This window comes from Scyliorhinus torazame, chromosome 11, assembly GCF_047496885.1.
Source record: "Scyliorhinus torazame isolate Kashiwa2021f chromosome 11, sScyTor2.1, whole genome shotgun sequence".
Classification (NCBI taxonomy): domain Eukaryota; kingdom Metazoa; phylum Chordata; class Chondrichthyes; order Carcharhiniformes; family Scyliorhinidae; genus Scyliorhinus; species Scyliorhinus torazame.
In genome coordinates, this window is record NC_092717.1 from 104,504,914 (window position 1) to 104,517,007 (window position 12,094).

Sequence of the window (12,094 nt, forward strand, 5' to 3'; positions counted from 1 at the left end):
CATTTCAGCACCCTCCCTTCATTCCATCCCCAAGCCCTCCCACCTCTAGCCACACCCCCAAGCCCAACGCTTTGGCCTCCCCCTTCAATCCCCACCCCTGCCATTGCCAGTGCACTACTCCAGAGCACCATGGCACTGCCACCCTGGCAGTGGCACCCTAACTTAGCGCAATGGGCCCGAGGGGGGTCAAGGAGGTTAACCCATTGTTCCTCTGCCCCTCTGCTGCTGCCAGGCTGATGTCGGAGGAACTCCCATGGGTCCCAGAGTTATAATAATAATAATAATTGCTTATTGTCACAAGTAGGCTTCAATGAAGTTACTGGAAAAGCCCCTAGTCGCCACATTCCGGCGCCTGTTCGGGGAGGCTGGTATGGGAATTGAAACCACGCTGCTGGCCTTGTTCTGCATTACAAGCCAGCTGTTTAGCCCACTGTGCTAAACCAGCCCCGGGTTTGGAGGGGCTTGGACTGTGGGTAAGGTGCGGACCCCAGCACCCTCCCTTGGGATGGGGGTCCAGTATCTGGACTACCCCTTCCCACCCTGGGCAACCTGAAGATCACTATTGGCATGATGATCTCAGGCAGCCCTCTCTTCAAATTCTTCATCTTGGTCTGATATATTTAAATGGTGAAGTGGTCTTCCCTGAATTGCTCCACCTGACAGATGCAGTGCAGATCAGAAAGTTCATTGACGATCCAGTCAAGAGGGCTTTCCCTTTCCTCACATTTCCTCTCTCAGCCAAATTATTGTAAATCTGCTACTTTTTGAAGTGTTAGAGCCTTCTTAGAATGCCCACAACCCTCAGGGCCGCATGGTGGTGCAGCCGTTAGCATTGATGAGCATTGATGCCTCTGTAGCTGAGGACCCAGGTTCGATCCCGTCCCCGAGTCACTGTCTGTGTGGAGTTTGCACATTCTCCCCGTGTCTGCGTGGGTTTCACCCCCACAACCCAAAGATGTGCTGGTTAGGTGGCTTGGCCATGCTAAATTGCTCCTTAATTGGAAAAAAATAATTGGGTACTCTAATTTTTAAAAAAAATGCCCACAGCCCTTCAAAAGACTTAAAATCCTCTGAGACCCTTTGAAATGGTAATCATTCATTCAATCTCACAGAGCAGCACTTCCACATGCCTTTGATTGACAGCTTAAAGGTTTAAACACAGCTGCCTGAAGGTTTGTTTATTTATCTTTCCCTTACGGCTAGAATGCATCTGAAGTATATCCCATTAATTCTAACGTAATATTTATAAACGTTCTTGTTATGATTGACAGCTCCTGACCATTTCAACATTTCTTAGTGCTTTGCGCAGTTCGGAAAGAGGAAGTGGAACCACTTAGCTGCTTTGATGTGGTTTATTCCCACAGCTGAAGCTGGACAGCTCCCACTCGGCATCAAGCTTTCAGCACTGTAGTGGGATCCTTGAAACCTATGAAAAGTCCAGGGCAGCATTTCTATGCTATTTTGATAAAGAAATTGAAGTGTGGGAAAAGAGAGAAGTGACGTGATATCTGAATGAATTGACCATGCCTGTTACTATGTACAGGCCTGTAATTACAGGAAAACCACCATGTCTGAAAAAGATGGTCTCCATTTGATAGGCAGTGCCATCTCCTAACCATTAATCTGTGCGCAGCCACCACAACAGGAAGGTATTGACAAGTTATACTTCTAAACTTAATGACCTTTGGTTCATTCTATGCAGCTGCAAGAGATTTCGGCAATGTCAAAACATCTGCAGTTCACCCGACGCAACATGCAGCAGTAATGTTTTTTCCCACTTGGCTGGTTCCCCAAAGTCGAGGACAACATTGATGTTATTCGTATGGTCTTTCAAATCTACGATGCAATGGTTTTGAGGACTCTCATTTATGGAGTTCACAGTTAGGGCACAGGAGGAGGCTATTTGGCCCATTGTGTCAGCACTGTCTCTTCAAATGAACATTATGACTTAGTGCCATTCCTGTACCCCTGCACATTGTTTCTATTCAAAGAATCAGCTAATGCTCTCTTGAATGCCTCGATTGAACCTGTCGAGTATGTAACAGTACTGAGTGCCAGAGCGTTAGAGGTGCTGATTTCAGGTGAGACTTTAAGCGGAGACCCAGGGCGACATTCTCCGACCCCCCGCCGGGTTGGAGAATCGCTGGGGGCTGGCGTGAATCCCGCCCCCGCCGGTTGCCGAAGTCTCCGGCACCGGATATTCGGCGGGGGCGGGAATCGCGCCACGCCGGTTGGCGGCCCCCCCTGCTCGATTCTCCGGCCCGGATGGGCCGAAGTCCCGCCGATAAATTGACGCTCCCGCGCATGCGCCGCCCGGAGATGTCATTCCCGCGCCAGCTGGCGGGGCAACAAAGGCTGTTTCCGCCAGCTGGCGGGGCGGAAATTCCTCCGGCGTCGGCCTAGCCCCTCAATGTTGGGGCTCGGCCCCCAAAGATGCGGAGCATTCCGCACCTTTGGGGCGGCGCGATGCCCGTCTGATTGGCGCCATTTTGGGCGCCAGTCGGCGCACATCGAGCTGTTTCCGGAGAATTTCGCCCCCAGTCTGCCTGTTCAGATTCATATAAAAGATCCTAATGCATTGTTTGAGAAACAGCGCAGCTGTATGTTATTCAAACTTCTTGAATCAAAGAATAGCTGAAAAATAAATGATTATTCCTCTGACATGCTTTATCTCGTACCCAGCTGTAAGTAAATTGTCTGTACAATAATATTTTTTTAATTTAAAGTATCCAATTCTTTTTTTTTCCAATTAAGAGGCAATTTATTGTGGCCAGTCACCTACCTTGCACATCTTTGGGTTGTGGGGGGACAATGTGCAAACTTCACTCAGACAGTGACCTGGGGCCGGGATCAAACCCGGGTCCTCGGTGCTGTGAGGTATCAGTGCTAACCACTGCACCACCGTGCCGCCCGCCCACATAATAATTGTGTCTGGACTTCACAAGAAGCTCATTGGTTGCTTTCATGCATTCTGAGGTTCTGATATGTTTTTACGTAAAAGCAAGTTTCTCTTTCTTCTACCAAGGCAGCAATCATGACGTCTTCATTTTAAGACAAAGTCCTAGGATTAACTAAAATACAAAGAAACAGGCAGGGTTGGTTCCTCAGAGGAGAATGGACATTCTTTTGAATATGGCTCATGACACCATGAACAGATAGCCACAAACTACAGCACAGCATCTGTAGAATGAAGGCATGCAGCCAACAGGTCCATCACTGAACAAATATTACACATCTTAATCAACATTTCAGATGCCTCAGCAGATCTGGCAGGCTCCTGCAATACAGTCCAACTGGACCATGGACATTTCTTTATGGTTTATGCTACATATCTTTGGCATGCAAAAGGGTATAAAAATAAGAAAAGAAGGTTTTATGCGTACCGGGTGTCCCCAGTAATTTTTGCTACTTCCTCATTCATTGATGCCACCGCCATCAACATCCTCTCCATCTACATCGGCATGTACTTCTCCAGTGGGCACTGCATAATTTGTTCCCATTTCAAGTGACAAATGGGGCACGATTTAACTAAAAAACAACAGGGAACTGTTTTAGGCACGTTTAGCGAGGTGTTTCCTGCTATTAGAATGACCCCGCTAATAAACGGAGCTCTGCTTCTTTTTTGGGCTTCGCCAAGGCTGCACGTAGACTCGTTTCTTGCACTAACGAGCTGAGCTCGCCAGATTGGGGCACCATTTTTCGCGATCTCTCGACCCCCACCCACGGCTTCCAGATCCCCCCCTCCCATGCCCCAACTTAACAATTAGGGGGGTCTCAAGCCCCTCTGCATGTGACATGGTGGCACTGCCAGGATGGCGGTGGCAAGGTTACCGGATGACATTGGGAGTGCCAGGCTACCACCCTGTCCAGAGCCTGACTACTGATGACCTGGGAAGTCCCCGCTAAGTGTCATAGTGTCTGGTCCACATTTGTGGAATCTGATGCTAAATGGCGCCATGGCATGGTGTCTGAGACAAGGGCGTTTGATCCTGCGCGATATCACATTAGATCTCACATGGTGTAATGAGGCTGGTAGATAAAGCTCATTGTCTTTCTCAGTTATGAATCACGGGTTGTGAATCTGTGGAACTCTTTGCCGCAGAAGGCTGTGGAGGCCATCACAGAGATAGATAGGTTCTTGCTTAATATGGGGATCAGGGGTTATGGGGAGAAGGCAGGAGAATGGGGATGAGAAAAATATCAGCCATGATTGAACGGCAGAGCAGACTCGATGGGCCGAGTGGCCTAATTCTGCTCTTATGTCTTATGGTCTTATAGTCTTAACCAAGAAGCACTGGAAGGGAAAGAGTACTTGGGCGTAAGCCTTTATTATAACATTAATTATGTATAAACACTGAACTTTAAGAGGTTTGGTTATGTTGTATTAATTCTAATTTTCTCCCTTTTGATCATTTTTGAATGCTGAAAGATAAAATCATTTGACAATATCACTTGATATTACGGGGAAAACAAAGTAGGCAGGATCCGATATGTGAACACAATGTAGCACCTCCCAGTAGTGTTAAGTAGACCCGCCTTCTGCAAACAAGAATGGTTGGGAGATCTAATAAGAGTACCGTGACTGTTGTGCATAAACAGACTTGTTCAACATGAGATCCTCAATACCACAGAATAACGCAAGATGCCTGGAGAATTCTGATTAGGTGAGTGTTGGTTCAGTTTTTGGTTCAGGATTATAATTACTTTATAATTACTTTGCAAAAATTGGATCCCTAATATTTAAAGTACATTTCTAATCAGAAATTTTCTGAATAGCCATTATCATTAATTCAAAAGGGTAAATTATTTCAGAGTATGCGTTTGTAGACTCTCTCTACGACCCACCTGTCAGATTCAATGCAATTTTAAATAATCTAAACAGATTAGTCACTCAGTGATATTTTGTTAATTGTGTTAAATTGACGAAGACCTTGTTAAACAAATCAGTACATTCAATAGAAGGACGAGCAAAAGAAAAAGATATAGTTACGTGAGGAGAAAATTGGAAGGGTTTGGAATTCTTTAAAGATTTTACTGTACATAAAGAATACATTACATCCTCATAATAAGAAGTAAATGAGGAAACCTGATACATCTTCATCACTGAAGAAGAGGCATCAGCAGTAAAACGGACAGAAATGTTCATTTGATTTATTTTCCTTTCTGGGATTTCCTTACTTGTTGCATGGCTGACAGGTAGCCCTAAGTAACTACTATCCCAGTCCTGAAGAATCTAAAGCTTGGATTAAACGATTTTGACCATTGTTTTCAGAGTTACCAGCAGCAGGCTGATGAAGCTAGTGAACAAATAAGCCATCTTGTGTGATGTGTTTACTTAATCTCTGGTGGGTGGGTTTTGGTATTTCTCAGCCAAACTGTGAAGGGGGCATTCATCCTTCGGGTGAAAATTGGTGTTGCCAGTGGTGTGAAACAAGTTCATATTGAATCAAATACAATGGAGAAGGAAATTGTAGTGTCAAACAGGTTGTGCTACTTAGATGAGAATAGTGATAGACTTCAAGAGGATATAGGTGGCTGGTGGAACACAGGGACATAGGGCAGATGAGATTTAATGTCAGAAAGTGTGAAGTGATACATTTTGGTAGGAAATATGAGGAGAGGCAATGTAAATTAAAGGATACCATTTTTAAATGGGCATAGGAAACAGAGAAACCATGTATATGTGCATAAATCATTGAAGGGCCTGTTAAAAAGATAGGTAAAAAGGTATGGGATGCCTGGGCTTAAAAATAGAGCCATAAAGTACTAGAATAAAGGAAATTATGGTGAGCCTTTATAAAACACTGGTTCAACCACAACTGGAGCACTATGTCCAATTCTGGCCATTGTACTGCAGGATAGATGTGGAAGCTTTAGATAGGGTGCTGAAAGGATTCACAAGAAAGGTTCCAGGAATTAGGAACTTCAGTTACCTGGATAGTTTGGAGAAACTGGGATCAATTTCCTTTGAGAAGATGAGGTTGAGAGGAGATTTGATAAAGGTGTTCAAAATCTTAAGGGGCCCAGACAAAAGAGGGAGCAGTTGTTCTCATTGCGTTTGAACCAGTGGACACCAGATTAAGGTGAATGGTCAAACAACCAAAGACACCATGAGCAAAAGCTTATTTTATGCAGCATGTGGTTAAGATGTGGAAAGTGCTGCCTGAGAGGGTGGTGGAGGTAGACTCAATTGCTACTTTCAGAAGGAAATTGGATCAGCACCTGAAGAGAAAAATGTGTAGGTGCGCAGCAAAGGATGGGAAGTGAGGCGAGCGAGATTGGTCTTGCAGAGAGCCAGCATGGACGCAACAGGCCAAATGGCCTCATTCGGGGCTATAATTATTTCCGATTTTATATCTTCGATTGTACAAATTTCTGGAAAGTTTCATCATAAAACAGCCAAGCTCCAGTTCTGCCCGGCCCAGACAAACCGGGTTTTCTTTTCCAATTCCAAAACTTCGAAACAGAAATGCTCAAAGAAAATGAAAATAAATGTACTGAAGAACTGGTGTGAATGATAATGTATGGAATTAAATAATCAGCAGTGGACAGCTCCTGAACAATCATTTGTTTATGAATATTCTGGCGTAATGTGTATTTATTAATGTAAGCTAAATTTCCACGCTCAAAGTTTTAAAATTTGCCACTCTGGTAGTTGGTCTTATTAGAGCTGTCAATGGTGTACTTCCTTGTGCAAAGCTGCTGGGAAGTTTCCTAACTCCTGTAGCACAATGAAAGTAATCATCCAAATGTTCAGCCCAGTTTCAAAATCTGCAACAAGATGGTTGCTCCATTTTGGAGGCTAACGGGAAGGTTTTGACTTGGCAATCAATAAATATATTAGTAAAAGCAGCAGCTTTGCAATCTTGTTTTGCATTTCCTGATATATTTAGTTGCAACCCTAAAACTTTCTTTGTATTCAAACACTCAAATGAAGAAAAAAGGTTGGGTGCCAATTTTCTTTTCCCTTCTGAAGGAGCTGAGCCCGTTGGGTGAATATTTCATGAGCACTGATTGCCGATGCAGGCGATGATGTATTACTGAGATCAGTCAGTCGTCACGTGTTAAGCCAGTCGAGAGAGAGAGAGAGAGAGAGGTTGGGATCATACCTAGGAAAAACATGCCTAACTGGAAACTGTAATAAAAAAATGTTAAGCAGATACCAAAGTATGTCCACTATCTGTGTAAGAACAGAGTCCCACACCACGAGTCCAAAGTAGAAGAACCCATCTCAGAACAAAATGGTACCCAGTGCACGATGATACATGGTTGTCGGTGGTGTTATTAGTGTTTCTCAAGCAGATCTCAGTATCCTGGACCCTTCCACCTAGCCACTTTTGCCCTGATAGGATTGTAAAATAACCTCTTTATCAATCCACCTTCTTTCCAGATTTTCTCTTAGTCAAATACTGCCTATTTCTTGACTTAGATTGAATTCTCCCTGTTTCTCAGTAATTCCACATCATCTCTGTATTTGTGTTTCAACACTCAATTCTATATTACAATCCTTATTTTTCCTTCTTTTTATAATCTTTCACTTTCCTATTAATCTTTTATATATTATTCTCTTCTCCTTGTCACTGTTAGTTTTTCTATCTTTGTCTACTTTGCAGTATTTAATTCTCTCTTTTCCTTTCCATTTTGATTTCCCTCTCTTGACATGTTTTTCTCTTTTGTTATTTATCTCTGCTGCTGCTGCAGCCGTTGCAGTTTCTGCAACCCCCTCCCCCCAGCCCCCAGGGACAGCTTTGAGGGTTTGTTCCATTTCTTCTGAAACCTGTTGCTGTTATTGACATTATCAGCTGAGGCACACGTATTGATCAAAGTTGTTATGATTTTAGTGAAAGATTGAACTGAACCCTAGACTGACACATTGGCAATTGGTATCATCATCGGCAAAATTAAATGGCTGATGTATGTACACTGCGCACATGCCCAAATCTTTCTTTCTATTAAGGTTGTCTTTCCCCTGATATGCTTCACCCCAGACTGCTCATTATTTAGGGTCTAAATGCAAGAGTTACATTGCGATGATTTGTTGGAGCTATAGGATTAGATTTTCATCTTTACCGCAGAGTGTGGAAAGGAAAATCAGGTGGGAGAGGATAACATACTCCCGATGGAACATATTGCTTCCATTAAATTAAGAGCAAAGAAAATCTAGCAGTTCTATTCATGGCATGCAATTCCCGTACTTTGATTTTTCTCACTCCACTACACACAGGGGATGCTTAATGCCCAAGTAATGAAGACATTTACCTTACAATCTTTCTTGCTGCAGATGGGGCCTTACACATGTTCATTTGTCTGCTTTAATTCAAACACTTGAATGATGCTCCATACATGATGCTCCATACAGTTAAGAAGGCATATGGGACACTTACTTTATCAGTCATGGCACAGAATATAAGAGCAAGGAGGTTATGTTGGAGCTGTGCAGAACGTTGGTTAAGCTGTAGCTGGAGTACCGTGTGCAGGTCTGGTCTTCTCCCTATAGGAAGGAGGTGATTGCATTGGAGGGGGTACATCGAAGATTCACCAGAGATGGAGTATCTGCACTATAAGGAGAGAAACTGGATCGGCTTGGAATCATTTTCTTTAGAGCAGAGAAGTATGAGGTGGGATATGTTTGAGGTGTACAAGATTATAAGGGGTTTGGAACGGTTAATTAGGAAGCTGCCATTCCCCTTGATTGAGGGGTCAATCACAAGGGGGCATAGTTTTAGGGTGAGGGGCAGGAGATTCTGAAGGGATTTGAGAAGATAAAATTCACTCAGAGGATGGTGAGAACCTGGAATGCACTGCCTGGGCAGGTAATGGAGGCCGGAAACCTCACAACCTTTTAAAAGCAGTTGGATGAGCACTTGAAACACCATCACATTCAAGGATGTGGGACAAGCGCTGGTAAGTGGGATTAGCCTGAGATTAGGGGTAATTATTGTCGGTGCAGACTAAATGGCCGGAGGACATTTTCTGCATTGTGCGACTATATGACTCTGTGGTTAGAATAGAAATTAATCTTTGATTTCCCGAAAGGTTCTGCTGATCTACCACTGGATATATGGCAGGAGAGTAGTAATAGCTCCACAAAACAGTAGCACAAGTGGATACCACTGTGGCTTCATGGCACTAGGGTCCCAGGTTCGATTCCCCGCAGGGTCACCGTCTGTGCGGAGTCTCCCCATGTCTGCGTGGGTTTGCTCCGGGTGCTCCGGTTTCCTCCCAAAGTCCAAAGATGTGCAGGTTAGATGGATTGGCCATGATAAATTGCCCTTAGTGAAAAAAAAAAGGTTAGGAGGGGTTATTGGGTTATGGGGATAGGGTGGAAGTGAGGGCTTAAGTGGGTCGGTGCAGACTCAATGGGCTGAATGGCCTCCTTCTGCGCTGTATGTTCTATGTTTTAATTACATCTATGAATGATCTATTTGCCAATGGATTCCAGCAGTTATCTTTGCTTAGATGAAGTAAGTCTCCCTTTGATATTTTCACCTGATGGACTAATAAGAAATCCAGACATCATTTGTAAATTTGGGTTCCAATATTTCTGCCATATAAGATAATTGTTTGCTCTGAGTTACTCAACATAAGGTGTACATTCCCGGTTATTAAGAATGATGCTCACTCAAGGGGTCTCTGCTTCAGCCATTGACACAAAAATAATGGCTCAATTTAAATCCCACTCTATTCTGGGAGCTGGGGAATCGGGTGGGGGGAGGGGCACAGGAGGGGGGGGGGGGTTGCTGGGAAAGAGATGTGTCAATTAACTAGTGCCTGGGAAATTAAAAATGCAACTGTCTGTGGCTTTTTAACTCAGCTACCTTGTTATAATCATACTTGCTAGTTCCCCGTTCAATCAGTGGCAGCGGGTGCTGTCGAGTAAAGGGTTAACATCAGAAGCACTGGAACTCAATGTAATTCTGATGTGATTACACATGATGAAATAATAGTGGTCTGGAGGGACGAGAAGTCTAACCTCCTGCAGAGTTCCTCGGATGTAGATAGAGCTGTGTGCAAATAATAATGGGTTTAACAAACTACATCCCCCCCAGCCTCAATTTTTAGGTTACTGGGCACGGGATAGCTCAAGGGTGAAACAGAAAAATTTTAATTGTCAATCTCACGCGGGAAAGTGGTGCCTCTCTCTCATATTCAACCTTGTCAAATGCACTCCATCAGAAGCCCCCTTCTGACTGGGGGGCCCCTCCCTCTGGATCTCCCTCCTCCTTAGCTTATCCCAACAACCCACCCATCCTTGCAACCTCCCCAACCCTCCCCTCTCTTGGATCCCCCTACCATTTACCTTGCCTCCATATTCCAACACTTATTCTAAGGCAGGTTGCTACAGTGCCTCCTCCTGCCACTGCAGACAGTGCCCAGAGGACCTGGAGAGCTGTTGGCAAATCTGATTGCCTGGCAGTTCTCCAAGGTGGAATTTCCTTATAAGTGAGGATGGAAGTCCCGCCTGCTGCCAATTTGGTGGGGTATTTCTGACATTCATCCTCTGCACTCAGTCGCCGAGGCGGAGGTCAGCATCGTGGAATGAAATGAGCCCCCGATGGATTGCAAAATCCCTATGACAACACCCACCGCACCCTTCGCCCCTCCCGCCCTCCAACCCAAAAAGCTGGCAGGCATGTCCAGTCCAGCTGGTGGGGGGTGCGGGCACAGGTCAGGGCCCTCAGGGCAGCCGCCACACACTGCCCTGGTACCCAGCCACATCCTTCCCACCCCCCACACCCCTCCACCCCCGCCCACCACCGCACACTGGAGCCGGTCTCCACCTCCACGACCCCAAGGGTTCGATGGGACCGTGCAGTGGAATGGCAAGCTCGCATGTAGGGATCATCCGGGCGGAATGTGCTACTGAGGGCAGGAGTCAGACTCCGTCCAACAATGCGGAGCACCAGAGCAGCTGCTCATCATCCTCCATCCTATGGATCAGATCTGCTGTTACTGCCAACCCAGGGCCAGCACTATGTAATGAGGCAGGTATGGAGCATGGAAGGTATGTTGGGGGGGGGGGGGGGGGGGTGGAGAGGTGGGGGGGGGGGTGCGAGGGTGGATAGGTGCAGTAGTGATGGGGATGGGTTGGTGAACCTGGAGGTGGTTGGATTGTCCCACGCCCGGTGGCCCAGGTGCACATATTGTGTGGCGTCTAGTGGCTGCCCGGGCCCAATGCCCTGCCCATCTTGGCCCTCCCTTGCTTCCACCTCGTTGGACAAGGCCTGGTGTTCATCCTCCTCCAGCATGTCACCCCTCTGCTGTGCAATGTTGTGGAGGATGGAATGGGCCACCGCGACTTGGGAGGCTCTCCTAGTGCTATACTGGAGGGTCCCTCCAGAGCACCTGGACCACATCTTCAGGACGCCGATGCCCTGCTCGATCATGCCCCTGCTCGCGACATGGAATTGTTGTAATGGTTCACCGCGCCAATCTGTAGCCTCCAGATACGTGACATCATTCACGACCACAGCGGATAGCTCCTGTCGTCCAGGAGCCGACCCGGGGATGCACCTCGAGGTGTCAGGAACCGTCGACTTTGCCAGGATAAAGGCGCCGTGCACACTGCCCAGGTTTCAGGCACAAATGTGCATGATATGCATCTTGTGGTCACACACCAACTGCACGTTTAAGCAGTGTAACCGTTTTTGGTTCGTGAAGACCACCCCCTCATGCCCCGGTGCTCCTGGAGGGACATGCGTCCCCTCAATAACCCCCTGGACCTGGGGCATCCAGGCAATGGCGGTGAATACTACTGTCTAGGCAACCTGGTGTGCTAAGTCCATGCCGAAGATAATATATTGTGCATACAGGGGGTGGGATTCTCCATTGCCCAACGCCGATATTGTAATCAGCGATCGGGTGGAGAATCCCTTCTGACGCCCAAATCAGGGGTGGCGGTGGTTTGACGGCAGTTTTCTATTCTCCGCCCCTCCGAAATGGCGGCATCGCGTCATGTGCCACATGCCGTTGGAGCGGCGATGGCGCATCATCTGAAGGCCCTACACCGAGGTTCCGCTCTCGATGGGCCGAGTTCCCAACCATATGGGGGACATGTGGTCTCAGTGGCTGGGAGCCCTGCGTGGCGGCTGCG

The 12,094-nt window shown here is 46.3% G+C and overlaps 1 protein-coding gene across 1 annotated transcript in view; it reads left to right on the forward strand.

The window, feature by feature from the left end:
• The first annotated feature begins 4,557 nt into the window (after positions 1–4,557).
• The window catches only part of trpa1b (transient receptor potential cation channel, subfamily A, member 1b), a 256,462-nt gene continuing 248,925 nt past the window's right edge, over positions 4,558–12,094 (forward strand). The window contains exon 1 of the mRNA XM_072467568.1: positions 4,558–4,664. The gene's annotated coding sequence lies outside the window, so the exon portion shown is untranslated. The remainder of the gene's footprint in view (positions 4,665–12,094) is intronic.